The sequence below is a fragment of the Artemia franciscana genome, chromosome 20 (assembly GCF_032884065.1).
Source record: "Artemia franciscana chromosome 20, ASM3288406v1, whole genome shotgun sequence".
Taxonomy (NCBI): domain Eukaryota; kingdom Metazoa; phylum Arthropoda; class Branchiopoda; order Anostraca; family Artemiidae; genus Artemia; species Artemia franciscana.
In genome coordinates, this window is record NC_088882.1 from 23,819,707 (window position 1) to 23,834,988 (window position 15,282).

The 15,282-nt window shown below is 37.2% G+C and overlaps 1 protein-coding gene across 4 annotated transcripts in view; it reads left to right on the top strand.

Annotated features, from left to right (window-relative positions):
• The window catches only part of LOC136039933 (myocardin-related transcription factor A-like), a 146,588-nt gene that overhangs the window by 45,755 nt on the left and 85,551 nt on the right, over positions 1-15,282 (top strand). Inside the window, exon 1 of one of the 4 annotated variants that reach the window (XM_065723931.1) lies at positions 285-489. The exons of the other annotated variants lie outside the window; for them this stretch is intronic. The gene's annotated coding sequence lies outside the window, so the exon portion shown is untranslated. Of the gene's footprint in view, positions 1-284; positions 490-15,282 lie in introns of those variants that run through there. 4 annotated transcript variants of the gene reach the window in all.

A 15,282-nucleotide genomic window follows, 5' to 3' on the forward strand; every position in this document is an offset into this window, starting at 1 on the left:
CCCACGATTTTTTCCTGACAGAAACAAAATTTCATTCAAAATGGTATCTTGGCTGAAAATCCCAAGAATTTATGATGCGTAAATCGGTGGGTCCCTTTTTTTGTACCTTTATCAAAGGTCGACATTGACGTGAACCAACTATTTCCCAATAGTTTTTTTTTTCATAGTAAAGCTATGTACTGTCAATTGACATTTGTGGCCACGCTCATCTTGGATTGGTGCCATGTCATAGCATACTGTTTTTTCTTAGTTTAGGCGTCAACGCTTATTTGTTGAGGTTTCAGGTGGACATTTCAAATCTAATGGCAAAAGAAAAATGCTGGAAAATTTAAGATGCTTACAGTGCTTACCGGTCGAGCGGTCTTCCCACCGAGTTCCTAGCATCCAAAGAGAAGAAAGAAGCTTGAAAGCTCGTAGACTAATTTTATCTTCGTAGATGCTAGATGAAACTGCGTGAGAAATCCTAAAGATCCTTAGATTTTGAAATAGGTACGGACCTGAAGCCCCTCCTCCTTATGTACTCTCTCTTCCTTTGTGCTAGCTTTGATTTTTTCCTAGAACACAAAGGGGACCTGCCCCTAATAATATTACGAAAGAAGTCGTCTGCTTCTGCGATTAATGTGCCTTAATTTACTTTGGAGTTAACGTCTCAGAATATAATTTGTTGCCTGTTTTAATCAAAATAGATTTTGTTATCGACGAAATTTGTCGTTGCCAGAAGAATTGTTTTTAACTGATCTGCTCAGAAGACAAGTTGATTGTCTACAAAGGAAACTACTGAGAATTACAAAAAGAAGATAGTTGCTGGTTTGAATTCTAGTGCACCAACCAATATCTAGAAATTTCCAAGATTTTTCAGTGTTCAAGCGTTGAGTGTTTATAAGCCTCTTTTATAAATTAATAAAAAAACAAGTTTTTCAACTCGAAGTAAGGAGTAACATTAAAACTTAAAATGGACAGAAATTATTACGTATATGAGGGGTGTTCGCCCCCTCGTCAATACCTTGCTCTTTACGCTAAAGTTCGGATTTTGTTCCAATTCTTTAAGAATGACCCCTGAATCACAAAGGCCGTTTAATTAGAATAGATAGCTCTTATGAAAGTACTAAAATATGTTAGCGTAAAGAGCGAGATATTGACGAGGGGGTAACCCCCTCATATACGTAATAATTTCTGTTCGTTTTAAGTTTTAATGTTGCTCCTTACTTTCAGTTGAAAAAACTTGTTTTTTAATTTAATTTCTGACCGTTTTTTAAATAATGCTGAGAAAACCGGCAACCCCTTCATGGAAAGTTCTCTTCCCCCATGAAAAATTCCTCCATGGAAAGATATTACCACGTAACCCCCTCCCCCTGAACCCCTCACCCTACCAGAAAAAATCCCCCCTGAAAACGTCTGTAAACTTCCTAATAACCAATACTATATGTAAACAATGGGCCAAGTTTATAACTTGTAGCCCTTCCTCGGGTGACTTTTGGGGCTTGAGTCGTCCTCAGAGACATAGTTATTAGATTTTTCGACTATGCTGAACAAAATGGCTATCTCAAAATTTTAAACCGGTGACTTTGGACTCCGCCTATTGTTGGATTATTTCGTCAGTAGCCAGTCCCAAGCCTGGGTAAAGGAGGAGGGTTGGGCTGGGGGCTTGCGACCCTCACCTGAGACTGCAGCACGAACGTGCAGTGGAGGAAAACCAAATTGCAAACGAAACATCAACGAATAGCCTTGGATCGATCCCTTTAACGACGACGACTAATGTCTATCTACGAAAAATTTTTATGACTGATAAGAAAATGCTTAAACTTGGCTTCTGGAACGTGAGAACCGTGTCCCAACTCTCGAAGACGGAACATGTCATAATACAGATAGTTCAATGTAAATTGATGTCATAGCTCTTTCTGAAATACGATGGACAGGAGTGGACCAAGAACGAATAGACGAAGAATATACTATTATATACAGCGACAACGATGCGATAAGAGATCAATGAGTGGCCCTTCTGCTAAAAAATTTTCCTGCCAAAGCTATGATAAGTTGGACCCCAATATCATCACAAATAATGACGGCTAGATTCCTCGGTTCCCACGCGAAACTGTCCCATGTAGCATGTTATGCCTCCACGAATGAAGCATGCACAGAGGATAAGAATAGCTTTTACAATGAATTAGTAGGTGATTTTAAAGACATACCAAGACATGATGTGCTATGCCTGTTGGGAGATCTTAACGCCAAAGTTGGAAATGATTACAATATCTGTCCGGAGGCCACTGTTCTCTTGAAACTAAAGAAGCATACAGGAAGGTGCCCACTACCTGCAAAACCACTTTTCGCATCAGCGAAGCTAAAAGAAAAAGAAATGAAAACGTTGTTCAGTGTCAAACTATCCAATAAGTTTGAAACCCTTGATTTGCCCGAAGATGCTGATTGTGAGACAATATGGGAGAACATGAAGTCATGCTTTCAAGAAGTGGCTGAATCAACAATTGGTACCGTCCGAAACTGAATGATGAATGGCTCTCCCAAAAGACGTGGGATTCGATCGCTGAAAGGAAAAAGATGAAAAGCCAACTCCTGGATGCCCATGTTCCAAATGTACAAATACACAAGCAAAGCGATTATAGGATGCTTGACAAACAAATCAAGAAAAGTGCACGGGCAGATAAGAGGGACTACATCAAGCAAAAAGTAATACAAGCTGAACATGCAGCGAAGAGACGAGACTCTAGGACCCTTTATAAACTAATATAATGAAATAATAGGCAAGAAACCGATTCAATATGGACCTCTAAGAAATTCTGATGACGTTCTCATCACCAAGCGATTGGCTATTGATGATACGTTGGCCATTTATTTTGAAAAGCTTCTGAATAGACCACCGCCTGATGAGCTTCTAGACATACACTATAGCTTTCCTCAAGCTTGACATCAATACAGAACCCCCGACTCTTGACGAATCACTAACAGCCACAAAGAAATTAAAAAACGACAAGGCACCAGGCGAAGACTGTATAATGGCAGATTTGATGAAGGCATCAATCAGCTCATGCATATTTATGTGGCTGTCCTTTTTCCGAAAAATTTGGATGACACAAAAAGTACCAACAGATTTGAGGCGCGGCACTCTCATAAAACTCTTCAAAAAAGAAGATAAGAGACTACCTTGGAAATAGAGAGACATTAGTCTCTCATCCATATCTGATAAACTTCTTGCTCTAATGAACTACTAACCTTTCATGGGATTCCTGAGAAGTTGGTAACCCTCATAATGGCTCTATACGAAGACTCTGAATGCTGTGTTGAAACGACAAAAAGAAGGACAAGATGCTTTCATGTCCTTTCCGGTGTTAAACAAGGCTGCGTCTTTTCACCTTTCCTGTTTGCCCTAGCCATTGACCATCTGCTCCGTAACACTGGCACCAGAAGCATACAATTCGACGTATAACACCAAGTTAATGATGTAGCCTATATTTTGCCGACGATATCACGCTCATTGAGTCCTTAAACAAAGACTACACGAATTAGTAGAAACTTTACGTGACGGAGTCCGACTTATGGGACTAAGAATCAACGTCGATGAAACAAAAATTATGGCAGTAATGGATTCACCTTTACACCTGAGATGCGATAACCAGGACACTGAGCAGGTCCTAGAATTTAAATACCTTGGTAGCACAGTGATAAATACAGGATCAACTGAAAAAGATATATCATGCTGCATCGGGCAGGCCTTCGGTACATTCAATAGACTGAAACCGGTATGGAGGTTGCAGAATTTCTCCATCCGACTCAAACTTCGTCTATTCAATAGAAACGGCATTCCCATCCTGTTACATGCTTCTGAAACCTGGCATTTGAACACACAAGACAGACGAATTCAGGCTTTCGAGAATACATGTCTCCGGAAAATATTAAACATCCATTGGTCACAAAAGATCTCTAATGAGAAGGTGAGACGGATGACAGGACAACCCATAGTGACAGATGTCCGTGTGACACGTCGGTGGAAATATCTGGGGCATAAACTTCATATGGACGAATCCTGGATCCCAGAAGTAACGTTCCAGAAGCAACCAGAAGGAAGAAGAAGAAGAGGCAGGCGGCGCAATACGCTGAGGTGCACCTATCAGACGGACTTGCGAAACATAAGTGCTTCCCTTCAACCGGTGTGGGATGATGTTTTTTTCTGCGGCGCACATGAGGGATGACTGGTGGCTTCTTTTGGATGCCCTGGATGCTTCTAGAGGCCCAGTAGGATCTGAGGTCTAAGATAAGGACTTGGGGAAAAATAAGCGTAAGAGAGGACCTTGTTGCCCTCCAATTTTTTGTCACTTCAAAAGGGCACTAGAACTTTTCATTTTCGTTTGAACGGGTCCTCTCGCAAAATTCTAGAATCACTTGGTCGACGCCATCACCCCTGGGAAAATATCAAAATAAAAAAAAATAAACACGCACCCGTGATCTTTCTTCTGGCAAAAAATACAGAATTACACATTTTTGCAGATAGGAGCTTGAAACTTCTACAGTAGGGTTCTCTGATACGCTGAATCTGACGATGTGATTTTCATTAAGATTCTTTGACTTTTAGGTAGTATTTCCCCCTTTTTTTGAAAATAAGTCAAATTTTCTTCAGGTTTGTAACTTTTTATGGGCAAGACTGAACTTGGTGAAACTTATATATTTAAAATTGGCACGCAAATCTGATTCTTTTGAGGTATCTATTGGTATCAAAATTCCGTTTTTAGAGTTTCGGTTACTATTGAGCCGTATTGCTTCTTACCTACAGTTCGTTACCACAAACTGTTTGATTCAATCAAATCACCTTCTTTAAGAGGAAATATGTAATATCTAATGGTATTTTTTTCGTCAATATTTGAGGTTAATGTAAATTTTGGGAATGCCCTTCTCAGGATTGTATCCAGGATTTTTTTTTTTTTTTTGGGGGGGGGGGTACACGAAAACTTTCAAAAATGTATCAAGAATTTGATACGACCTTGGTCTCTATGTACACATATGATATTTTATCAGGTACCTTTAGGCCAAGAAAGTAAATATAAACGAGGAATACAATGAGAGTGCACTATATAGGTTTGATCTCTGAAAAAATTATTTGTCCGGAACAATACTGTTTTCTTAGTAAAATTTGTTTGTTAGAACATTGCTTTAATACTGTTTTCCATGCTAATAACTGAGCACACTAATTGAAATCAGAAATTGATGATTTCGTGATGTTCAGGTGTTGATAGGTTGACTTATTAATGAATTTGTTGACGCTGTCTATAAATGTGTACAGGGATTTAGGTAACATTGTTTTCTTTCGGTGTTACGGCGCGTGTTCTAGTGTCTTTAATGAATTTGTTTCCCAGCTGTTCTTTCCCAACTGTTGATTCCTTGTTTTGCACATAAGGTGCGTTCATTTCTTTTTCTCTTTGGGAAACGTTATTGCAGCCAAAAAATAAGCTTCGTCTGTTTATTTTGAAATGTTTGTGGATCTTTACTGTTGTAGACGATGTAAGGGAAGAATTGTTGCATGAAAGTTGTCGTCTTTTATTGTTCAGAGGTTTGAAAAAGCTTATTTTTTCATGTGAAAGTCAAGGGCGACATTAGAACAAAAGACGAGCAAGATTTAACTCATATATTAAAATTGCTGTCTTCCATCCCCTCGCGATCCCTACGCTGAGGTTTGACTAGTGCTTCCCTGGAAGTATATTATAATACAACAAATGAAGCCAGTTATGTAGTAGCAAGTATTTTATTTGCCCATTGTTGAACCATTAAGATAAAAATTTAATCTGTTTGGTAAAGAGTGAGGGGAAATTAATGGGGGCTACGAGCTCCCTCGCATTTAGTATAATTTCGGTCACTTTTAAGTTTTATTGTTGCTCTTGAATTTCATTGAAAAAAATGACTGAATTTCTGTTCGTTCTCAATATCATGTCAAGTGGTACTGCAAATACGAATAGGAATAGGAAATAGGAATGCCCTTCCCCTCAGATTCCTCGTTTTACGTTGCACTTCTATAATAAACTCATCAAGAATAAGAGCTTTTTTAGTGTAATTAATAGTTTAAAAAATCTAGAATCTTCTCAAATATGACTGAGGCTGCAGACTGTATCAAAACCCCACTTTTCACGCTAAAGTTCAACCTGTTTATATATATATATTAAATTAAAAAAAAAACAAGCTTTTTTAACTGAAAGTAAGGAGCTAAAGTTTTTACCGTTTTAAAAAGTAGAGTTGAGAGAAAGAGTCAAACTTTAGTGCAAAGAGCAAGGCGTTGAAGAGGGAGCAGCCCCTTTCATATACGGGGTAATTTCTGTTCATTTTAAGTTTTAATGTCGCTCCTTACTTTTAGTTAAAAAAGCTCGTTTATTTTATTTAATTTCTGAGCGTTTTTTAGTTAATCCATGTTTTGATCAAATTTTTTCAATCTATGAACTGCCATCCCTTATGACACTTATTTTGACTTGACCAAGGTCTCTTTTAGGACCATGGTGGTTTTTGGCAACGGCTATAGATTCTCTAACATTTTGACTTCATTTTGACTTGACCATGGTGGTTTTTTGCACCGGGTATAGGTTCTCTACCATTTTGTTTAGTATGCCGGGAAACACGAGCCAGAAGTCTTTGTTCAGGCAAAGAAGATATTATGTGAAGGACACGCCAGGCCATCCCTATAAGACCTAAACTTTCAAAATTTTATGGCTTGCCAAAATTGCATTTGCCAGGGTTTTCTCTGAGGCCCATAGTCTCCACAACAGACTCACCAACATAATAGTTGAATTGCATAATGAAAATTTACTAAAGAACTTGTGGATATCATTAAAAGTTGCAGAGTCTCACATCACAGAATGTCAAATACTTTAGTTTTGATGTTGTTTCACTTTTCACTGGTATTCCAGTGCCTAGACTAATATCTGTTTGAAGAATGTTTTAGATGTCAGTGACTCCTGGCCTGAGTTTACCACTGTAGATGCTGCGAATATAGTTGATTTAACTATTTTCTGTGTCTGAACTATTCTTATTTTTCTGTGAGACAGAATATTCAAGCAAAAACTGGATGTACCCGCGGGTTCGTCGTTAGCACCTGTTCTAAGTTAGAATTTTCTGACTGCGCATAGAGAACAAGATTATATTCTAATAGTTTGTTAATTTACAAGTTATATGTTGGTTATGTGGATGACTGCTTGGCCACTTGGAAAGTTTCAGAAGTGGAGCTCTCATCCTTACTCAATATTTTGACCCAACAACACTCCGGTAATAAATTTACAATAGAGTTTTGAGGCAAAAAAATTTCCCCTTTGTTTTTCTCTTGATTTTGAATTAAAATCAAGTAGTTGTGGGCATCAAGACATGGTTAATTGTATAAAAAGCTAAGACAGATATTCCGAGTGACTGAGAGGCAAATCTGGCATTAACCCTTTTTAACATTTTATAAAAATTATGTCAGTTCATTTTTTGATAGATAAGTCTCATCTATCATCCCTCCTGCGTCATTCCTAGAATTGACTCTGCCTCAGTATTCACATAAAACAAAGCCACTATGATAGGTGTCTTAGATTCTGTTCATGCAACCGCCCTAAAATTAAGTACTCTGTGATAACATCTTTAGTTCACGAAGTTATAGCGGTTTCTTCTTTAAAAGTGCAACTGAAGCCTGAACTAGATCGTGTTTAACATGTTTATTTAGAAATGGCTACCCTTTCATATAATCGAAAGATCAATATTGAGTAGGCCCAATAATACAATCAAAAGATACAACAGGGCATCGAGTGAAGAATGTGAAATTTGTCTCGTTACAATATATTGACCAATAAAGGACGTATCCAGGGGGTTTACCGGGTTTGACCCCCCCCCCCCATCCCGCCTGCCTCCCGTAATTTTGTTGACATGTAAAAATTAACAAAAATGCATATAAATTCTTTTATGTGTTTTGTTAAGGGTTTTTGTAACTCCACTCAAAAAATACCCCTCTTCCTTAAAAATTACCCCTCTTGATAAAATCCTGGATATGCCTTTATGACCTACTATTACCATGCTTAGCCGTAAGCTCTGAAGATATGTCTGCGTTCAACATAGCAACATAACAGCATAGTTTTCATTGGCTATCGGTAACGGAAATCTATTACAATCGATTGCATAAGCTATATTGAACGCTGACGAAGTTGATCACCTCAGACACCAACATCTCCTCTTTTTAATAAGAATAAAGATAAAATCTCAAGTGATCCTCATCCAGGTGTATATGAGGTTGTATGTAATTGGGGGGGGGGTTAAGGCCATACCGTGAGACCTGTAAATCAGAGGTTATATCAACTTGTTGTGTCAATTGACACCCCTACGAACTTTAACGCCAATAGAAAGTAAATATTTTTCTTTTGCATAACAGCCAATGTCACTTTCATTTTTTTTTTGTTAAACATTTTACAAGAATTCAGTTTTTCTCTATTAGCAACAATGTCCACGGACTCAAAAATGTCTGTAGACTTTTTTGGCTCAAACTGATCTTGATGATATTGGTTTTGTAATATCTACTCACCAGTTCCTAATATCAAACGTTTTGCGTCATCGACGTTTGGAATTCCAATCCGTTAGAAATGAATTGACACTTTCTTGGCCTGGATTTCACTCTCAGAAACGGGAGCACTTCCGTTTTTTTTTGTCTGTGTAGGTGCTGACCTAAGGTTTTACTCTTTTAATCGGGTAACTCCGAAATCAAAACATTATGTTCTGCATTTTATTGATGAGTTCGATCCTTCAAAGCAACTGACCCTAGGGGTCAATTGAGAACTGGAAAACAGGAAAAATCTTAGTTTTGAATTTTAGAGTTTCTCTCTAATCCAGAAGATCAATATTAATCAATATTAATTATCATTATAATGATATAATTGTTATATAATTATATAATTATAATTATTAATATTATAATTATATAAATATGTATTAATATGTATCAATATGTATAATATTATACATATTAATCAATATGTAGTTGTTCGATATTTTTTAGAATATGCAAGGACAACTTATCTTTCGGTTTCATTATATAAGAATCGTGGGGATTGTCCCGTCACACCATGTTCTTTGGGCAAGAAAAGAAAGGATTCTTTTTCTTGCCCATGAAACATGTGTAACCCCCTCATACATGGGACAATTTCTGTTCGTCTGCAGTTTTAATGTTGCTCCTTAGGCTACTTTCAGTTGAGAAATAATTATTTTTTATTTAATTTGTGATCGTTTTTCAATGCCGGGAAAATTTTGCTCCTTCTCCATTTAAAATTCCCTCCGGACGACTCCATCCTCGTTGAAAATTACCCCCGTAAAATTTTTTGTGACGATTCCGCCTGAGAAATTCTCCTTAGCATACTTTCATATGAAAAAGACTTTGATCTCCAATAGTTTTTCAAATCAAAACAAAAGAACATTTTAAGATTCCTTGACTTCTAAGAGGTGTCCCCTCCATCGTTTTCGAAAATCAGGAAAATATTCCCAGGACTCTATATAGGTTTTTATTAACCTATATAAAGAAGTTCAGTATTCAGTAAAGCGCTAGTTTTTGGAATTCTACAGATATTGTAGAATATCACGTGTCAGTTTATTTACCTTAGTTTTGTAGATACATCTTATGTAATCTGCGAGGCAATGATTTTTGTTTGTTTTAAGCCCCAACGCCATTCTTTACTTCAGTAAGGGAAATTTTAATTTTTTGGATTAATTACTTCAAACAATTGACCCAAGACATGATCAGCAGTTTTAGTAGATTAGACCCTTTTTTCTTGCCATCACAACCTCAAACAAGAACTAAGAGCTCATATGGCACTTGTGACGAGGCAAGAAGAGCTAAGAGCCAAGAGTTCATATGGTATGAGCTCTAAAAAATTCAAAGAATCAATAGAATGATTTAAAAGGAAAGTCAGAGGCTTAATGCCGGTCAGGATTTAAAATAAGAGCTCTGAGTCACGATGTCCTTCTAAATATCAAAATTCATTAAGATCCGATCACCCACTCGTAAGTTATAAATACCTCATTTTTTCTAATTTTTCCTGTTCCTTTAGCCCCCCAGATGGTCGAATTTGGAAAAAACGACTTTATCAAGTCAATTTGTGCAGCTCCCTGACACGCCTACCAATTTGCATCGTCCTAGCACGCCCAGAAGCACCAAACTCGCCAAATCACTGAACCCCTCCCCCAACTCCCCCAAAGAGAGCGAATCCAGTACGGTTACGTCAATCACGTATCAAGGCTTATTCTATCCACCAAGCTTCATTTTGATTCCTCCACTCCAAGTGTTTTCCAAGATTTCCCCCTCCAACTCCCCCCAATGTCAACAGATCTGGTCAGGATTTGAAATAAGAGCTCTGAGAAATGAATTCTTTCCAAATATCAAATTTAATTAAGATCAGGTCTTCCGTTCTTAAGTTAAAAATACCTCAATTTTTCTAATTTTTCCAAATTAATACCCCCCCAGCTCCTCCAAAGAGGACGGATCCGTTCCAATTATGTCAATAACGTATCTAGAACTTGTGCTTATTCTTCCCATTAAATTTCATCCCGATCTCTCCTCTCTAAGCGTTTTCCAAGATCTCTGTTTCCCTCCTCCAGCCCCTTATGTCCTCGGATCCAATTCGAGTCGAAAATGGAGCATCTGAGACACAAGATCCTTCTATATATATCAAGTTTCTTTTAAATATCAAATTTCATTAAGATCTGGTGACCCGTTCGTAAGTTACAAATACCTCATTTTTCCGAATCACAAACTCCACCAAAGAGAGCAGATCCGGTCCGGGTATGTCAGTCACGTATCCTAGACAGGTTTTTATTCTTCCCATACAGTTTCATCCTGATCTGTCCTCTTTGAGTATTTTCTAAGATTTACGCCCCCCCTAACTGCCCCCCATCAATAACGCTGGATCCAGTTGAGATTTAAAATAAGAGATCTGAGTTACAAGGTCCTTCTAAATATGAAGTTTCACGAAGACCCGATCACTCCTCCGTAAGTTAAAAATACGTCTTTTTTTCTAATTTTTCAGAATTAACCCTCCCCCCAATACAGTGGATCCGTTCCAATTTTGTCATCACGTATCTAAGACTTCTGCTTATTTTTCCCACCAAGTTTCATCCCGATCCCTCCAGTATAAGCGTTTTCCATGATTTTAGGTTCCCCCCAAACTCCCCAAATGTCACCAGATCCGGTCGGGACTTAAAATAAGACCTTTGAGACACGATATCCTTCTAAATATCAAATTTCATTGAGATCCGATCACCCGTTCATAAGTTAAAAATACCTCATTTTTTCTAATTTTTCAGAATTAATCCCCCCACTACCCCAGAGAGAGCGGATCCGTTCCAGTTAGGACAATCGTGTATCTAGGACTTGTGCTGATTTTTCCCACCAAGTTTCATCCCGATCCCTTCACTCTTAAGTGTTTTTCAAGATTTTAGGTTTCCCCCTCCCAACTCTCCCCCAATGTCACTAGATCCGGTCGGGATTTAAAATGATAGCTCTGAGACACAATATCCTTCCAAACATCAAATTTAATTAAGATCTGATCAACCGTGCGTAAGTTAAAAATGCTTCATTTTTTCAGTTTTTTTCCGAATTAATCGCCCCCCCCACTCCCTCCCAGATGGTCAAATCGGGAAAACGACTATTTCTAATTTAATCTGGTCCGGTCCCTGATACGCCTGCCAAATTTCATCGTCCTAGCTTACCCGGAAGTGCCTAAAGTAGCAAAATCAGAACCGACAGACCGACAGAATTTGCGATTGCTATATGTCTCTTGGTTAATACCAAGTGCCATAAAAACTGATATACCTATAAAGAAAAAAATTACACCCTATGGCAAATAAAAGGACATTCTATTATTCTTAAATTATTAGTCAATCCCAAAAGTATTTTGTTTTAGTTGAGTTATCTTAAATTGAAGTTGCTTTGTTATGTTTTATTTTGTTTTTGATTATATTAAACTTGTATGTTTCGTTTGTGTTAAATCACTCTTCGGTTCTCAGAACACTTATCTATCTGTCGGGCAGAAATAACCGTAAACATTTTAAGGGCAGAAACCGTAAATATTTTTATCTGTCAATGAATTTTATTTGTTCTAATGAATTGCTCCGTTTTAGCACAAGTTTTGTCTATTTAACTCTCAAAGTTTGAATAACCATGACTCGCCCAATTTGCTACAACATCCCAATGGCACTCATTTTTGGCAAAAAAAAAACTTCTGCGCCTCCCAAGACACAGAACTAAGGTCCAATGATAGGATATCGTAAAGAAAATTTAAGATACAGACATAGTATTATTTCAAATATCATCCAACATAATTAAACAAATGTGTGACTTCCGATGTAAGCCAAAACACAAAAAACAGTATTTCTGGCAGTATTCTGGACAACAGTATTCTGGAAAGTGTCGAATATCGAACTGATGCAGTTACGGCGGCAACAATAGCAGTAAATGGACAACCGTCAAATACAAAATTTGACAGTAGGGTAAAAAATAAATAAACAAAATTATCCAAAATACAATGTGATATGGCAGAAACTTACAAAAAGACTAAATACAGATTTCAGTTTTCGATTGTCAGATCTCGAAGTGTTCTAGATATGACGTACTTGATGCTGGCACAAGATGAATCCCCCCCTATCTTCTCGCTTGCTATTCCTAAGAGTATTTCTTGTATTTTCATTGCTTACCAGACTTCCAAAATAATATAATAAGATCTTTTTTTTCGATAGAATTTATTTTCTTAAGCCTAAAGCAGGGAAATCATCAAGTGGGGTAGTGAATATTATTTGTATGCAATCGGGAATGGTATTGGATAAATACCAATCTAGAAACGTGTTCCTCCTTAATCACGAATAACTCTATGTACTAACTTTTTTGTAAAATAAAAAAAATAATAATAAAGGAAAAACTGACATCAAAGGATGACTAATCACCTTGAGCATTTACTCCTCGTTTCCAGCACTTCCTGGACGGTTTTGCAAGTCCTGGAAACTATGGAGCCAAAATTCTGTGAGACTTTTCAAATTGTGAGAGGGTTTCTTTTTCTCGAAAGGTGCTGCTATTGAATCATTATTTAATTTTTCGTTTCCTAAATTATTTTAGGCGCATAGGGTGTCGAATTGATGTTTTAGTCACTGGACGTTAGACAGACTCTTGGATTCTTTTTTTTAATGTATTTGTGCAGTCCCATCTTTTTCATGCAATTGAATAAAAAAAAACAAGTTTTTTTAAATTGAAAGTAAGGAGCAGCATTAAAACTTTTCTGGAGCCGTTCTTAAAGAATTGTGAAAAAATTCAAACTTTAGCGTAAAGAGTGAGGTGTTGAGGAGGGGACAACACCCTTCATATACGTAATAACTTCTATTCGTTTTTAAGTTTTAATGTTGGTCCTTACTTTCAGTTGAAAACACTTGTTGTTTTATTTAATTTCTGATCGTTTTTTTTAAACAATGCCAGTAAATCTGGCCACATCTCCATGGAGATATCCCCCTCCTTACGGAAATATTCTCTAGACAATTGAATCCGGTGAAAATTTACCACGGACAATTACCCTTAACAGCTCCATACGTAAAATTGAGACGTAAAAGAGAAAACGACACATAAAAATAATTTTGTATAGGATTTCAGTCGAATTCTTCCAGTGTAAAATTTCCCCTGAAAAATTCATTCGCTAGAAACTTTCCTTCCCATGGAAAATTCCCCAGCAGAAAATTCGCCCCCCCCCCACCCGAAAATGTATGCATACTTCCCAATAACAAATACTATGCGTGAACAATGGACACATTTATAACTTAAAGACCTTTCCCCTGAGGCTGTTAGGGGGGGGGGTCATGTTATATCCCAAGGCATAGTTATTGGGCCTTTTAACTATGATGAACGAAATGGCTATCTCAAAATTTTGATTAGACGTTTGTTGCACAATCTTTTGGGTCACTTAAAAGGGCACTAAAACTTTTAATTTCTGTTCGAATGAGCCCTCTCTCGATATTTTAGGACCGGTAGGTCGATATGATCACCCTTTGCAAAGCTTCCGTAATTTTTCTTCCAGCAAAAATAGAAAATTCCACTTTTTTGCAAATTGGAGGTCGAAACCTCTGAAATATGGTTCTCTGATACGCTGCATCTGATGGTATGATTTTCGTTAAGATTCTTCGACTTTTATGGGGTGTTTACTCCCTTTATGGAAAATCAGGCAAATTTTTTCAGGCTCGTAACCTTTGATATGTAACATTAATTTTAATGAAACTTATACATTTGGAATCCGTTTTCTTAGAGTTTCGGTGACTATTGAGCCGCGTCGCTCCTTATTTACAGTTCTTCATTACGAACTGTTTGAAAAACCTGATTCGAGTTGAACTTATTCAACTTCAGCACAATCGCGATTGGTTGCTACGCCTTATTCGATTCGGGAGGCTGGTCAAGCAAGTAAGGAATTAAATATTTTATTTGGATTTCTCTTGATCTGATTTATACGTAACTTGCCCTAATCGAGAATTAGGTCGTCTTTAATGAGCAAAATTTGTTTCGGCGGTGAACTCGGTCAACAATGATCAGAAAGAGACAATAAAATTTTAATCGTCGACAGCCCTTTTATTGTTTTTATTGTTTTAAAAAGTAGAATTGTGACAAAGAGTCAAACTTTAGCGGAAAGAGCGGGACGTCGAGGAGGGGACAGCCCCTTTCATATACGGAATAATTTCTGTTCATTTTAAGTTTTAATGTCGCTCCTCACTTTCGGTTGAAAAAACTTGTTTTTTTTTTTTTAATTAATTGCAAACATGAGCGTTCTATAACTTGATGTTGCGAATACCAAAGTGGTCGGGCATTTCTCGTAGTAGATTCAGAGGAGTTTGTGTCTCTGACTTTGCTAGCAATCCAGGATACTATCAATTATGTCTACCTCCCTGTGATAAGTTTTTCATCTAGGCCTCCCTACCATAGTTGTACACAAGGCGACTTAGTGCACATACCCTTGCTTGAAATCTTTAAAAGCGTCTTGGAATTTGGTTTGAGATTGTTTGATTTTTGTTTGAAAAAAAAAAAAAATTTGTTCCTAACTGAAGTTAACTCTTTGAAATATTTTTATTGGCCTTACTGGTACTCCTGGTGTTTTAGAATGCTGCTGGTACGTCTATTAGTCATTGCTATTAATCCTAAGGACAATCATTCGGACAGTCCATGTGATACATTTTTTTTATAATTAGTTTGGAATTTTTAATAAATTTGAAGTTTTAGTGCTTATAAATTTTGCATTCTAAACCATGAACCGCCCCTAA